Below are 3,844 nucleotides of genomic sequence, written 5' to 3' on the forward strand. Positions count from 1 at the left end.
GTCATTGTATTTTCGAGTCTTGCAGTTGAACAGGACTACACTCCTGTTCTAAACATACAGGGAGTGAGTGAGTTTAGTACCACGCCGCACTCAACAGTATTCCAGCCATATGGAAATAATCGAGACTTGACCAGACAATCCAGTAATCAACAGCATTAGCATCGATCTACCATTTGGGAACCGATGACATGTGTCAACCAAGTCAGTTGGTCGCCTCTTACCGGAAGAAGAAGAAGAAGAAGAAGAAGAAGAAATATAGTTTATTAATGTGTCACATGCTGCAGAACATTAAAAAGGACGGTACATTATTGCGAGAGTTTAAAAGCAGCATCCGGCCATAAGGCCTATGAGACACAAATATCACAGTTGTATAAAACATTAGTAATAAAATAACACCGACCCATACACACACGCCGGCCGAACTGTATACACAAACACAAAACGCATACACCTTCACACACCCACACGCACGCACACATACACATACACACACACACACACACACACGACACCTACGACAGACAGACCCACATACACGCGCACGCACGCACACACACTTACACATTCTCACCTAAAATGCATAAATTACGTAAATAGCAAACATGTTGACCTTATTATTATAAGTACATTGTAGAGTTACCTATTCTACAGAAATATTCCGGCGCCTAAACATAGTATGGACGAGTGCGGCAAGGGGCTTTACGAACTGGTTATTTGTAAGTAAGAATACCATTTTATCTACTGCTGACATAGATGAGAATGTAGGAAGGACACTGGTTATTTCCTTCCAAAGATTATATCTGAGATCTGAATAATAATCACAGTTAACCAGAAAATGTAATTCATCTTCAACGGCATTGCTACTACAGCGAATACACACCCTTTCATGAAGGGGAGACTTCGGACGAGAATATCTACCCAATTCTACCTCTAATGGCAAAGTGCCACAACGGAATTTGCTCAAGATACTACGATGTGACCTAGGTAGAATTGTTTCAACATAATGTTCAACTTGTAAAAAATCTTTAAAAAGACGATAAGTACGTAATTTATTTCCGTTGTCCTGCCGTTTATCATTCCAGAGCCCAGAAAACCAATCAAAACTGTCTAGTGCCTTAAGGTGTTCTTTAGCCGCAACAAACTCCTCATGTGAAATACTAAACAGATCATTTATAGGTAAATGAAAACTAATTAATAATTTACTGCGAGCATGGGTTACTGAAGATCAATATTCTAACCCGGACCTTCACGGGTATCTAAACATACAGAGTGACAAAGTGCAAAAACTGCACAGCAGTTTTGCAAATACGAGTGAACCCACATGCAAGTTGGTGCTTCCCCCGTCAGCCATGTCTTGCAAGAGAATTCGTGAACATATGTTACGTATAATTCAGTGACTATTTCAGTTTCAGATCGTTGGTTCAGGTTCACGACAACTGTGGTAATATTTCGCAAACTACACAATGGACGATGCGAGATACAGCCATCACATAGTATACCCACTGCATTTATAGAGTCGAACCGAAGCGTGAAGAGAGATGCTACCAAACCGCCTGTTTTCAGCCAAAAAACGGATAGCTTCTTAGAAATGTTCTACAAAGGTTTGTCTTATGAAACATATAGGATGTCGCTGTACAAGAGGTATTTTTTTTATATCTCAAGAGTATTCTGTCCAGGGGTGATAACCTGTTAATTATATTATATTTGTAATGTTGGCAGTTTCTTTATTGACTTGAAAGCATTAAGCTTGACTGCTGTGGAAATGAAGGTAGCAATAATTCGGCTGTCTCAGATCTATTAGCTAAGTGTTAAACCTATACATATTATGCAAGAACTGGACTTTAAGGTGTGTGGCAATGTTACTTACATATATTCATATCCAGACCTTCCTTCTTAAACTTGTATGTGTTTCTCTGAAGCTTTGATTAACACCAAGCCACTTCTGGCTACAAAGAACATATTGACCAAGAATGAGAGATGTCAAGGTTGGCCTGACAGAACGATACAAGTTCTGATAATGGCGACAGAACCAGAACCAACACCAGCACTAGCTCCAACAACACCACTACTGCCTACACAAACAACACCCTCACCAGCACTAAAAGCTGCAACAACACCAAAAGCAGAATCAGCACCAGCTCCAGTAACAGCTTTACCAACAGAAACAACTCCAGATCCAACAACACCACAACTACTATAACCAATATAAACACCAATACTCGTATTTTCATAAATTAACGTACCCTCAATCCCCAACCCGGCGTCGCCACGTCTATATTCCCATAAAGCCCATTGTCCTCTAAATGGAACAATTCCCACGACTACGTCTCTCTGGGCTTAATCATCCGGGCGATTCAGCAGACACTGCCTCATGCAGTTCAGATCACTGCCTGTCTAACCGAAACAAATCATGGAACATGTTTTGTTATTCACCACGAGGGCGAGAACACATTTAACACTGGGCCTAAACTCGATACCACTACAGTGATCGAATTAATATGAAAAATCACACCTGCAGTAGTTGAGCTATGTCGTAACTAAAACCACAACATTCAAATTAGTTACGGTTACATTACATACAATATAAAGTTGAAGAATCACATTACTCACAGAACTATCTATAACTAACAGTGTAAGAAATGCATTACCTATAGTTAAACTATCTACAAGACACTGTGGACGACAGTGTGGGTTCGTCCGTTTGTCTGTGTGTCTGTCTCTGTGTGTTAACATTACGATTACAATTTCACTGTTGGCGAGAAATAGAAACGGTCTCCTGTTGTAAATTCTCACCCATGTTTTCTGCAAGCATTTAGAGTTTTGTAAATCCACTTTCTTTCAGAACATCTTGATGCTTATGCAAGACACAAAACAAGGCACCATATTGTGATAGTAATAGGGTATATTGTGATAATTATGCAAAACAATGGATGAAGGGCTTATACGAGGTATTTAACTAACTATAAATAACCACTGTATCAACACCGTCTGAGAGAGATCGTTGTTCCATAGATATATTTCACATGAAATAGTTGAATGTTGAAACATCCTTTTTTATCACGTTCTATTTCAGACTGCTATTTTCAAATGTTGATTGAGATTATGACAAAGTCTTCATTGAATGCAGGGCCTGCTGATTCTGAGAGAACCGGTAAAACCTTTACACTTTACACACGACACCTTACAAACATACTGTACATAGCCCTCTAGTCGAGAGAAAACACGTCTACTACATGTTCCAAAGTAAAATGGGTCTACGGTGTATAGCGAGATTTAGATTTAACTTATTTGTATGACACATTTCATTTCACTGGATTCTATAAACACTGGTGACGGTAGGGTAGTCTAGTATGCTCGTCCGGTTCGATTCCCTAGATTGGTACAATCTGTGAAGCCCATTTCTGGTGTCCCCCGACGTGGTATTGCTGGAGTATTGCTCAAAGCGGCGTAAAACCATTCTCACTCCACACATTCACTTCACTATATAACCCTTAAAACACGTCCAGTATAGTTAGTGACTGTTTAGGGTGGTATGATTCAATGTATTTACATTCACCATGCAGATGCTTACTTTAACAACAGTCAACAGTACATGCATAGGCGTCACACAGCTTTTCTGCTGTGGAGATGTAATCAATCAAATGATAAAAATACATTCTGCAAATTACAATTGCCTCTTTTCTGTGAACATATTGAATGATCTGTATGTGTCACTGTATTCGATTGTTTATTGTTTGTTATTTGTGCCTCTTGTAAACATACTGTATTAGGATTTTTGGGGTTTTCATTTGTTTGTGTTTTGCTGGCTTTTTATCACATTGTTCCTATTTTGTAAGTGTTTTAC

Source organism: Haliotis rubra, unplaced genomic scaffold (genome assembly GCF_003918875.1).
Source record: "Haliotis rubra isolate DU_JTF1 unplaced genomic scaffold, ASM391887v1 Scf139, whole genome shotgun sequence".
Taxonomy (NCBI): Eukaryota; Metazoa; Mollusca; class Gastropoda; order Lepetellida; family Haliotidae; genus Haliotis; species Haliotis rubra.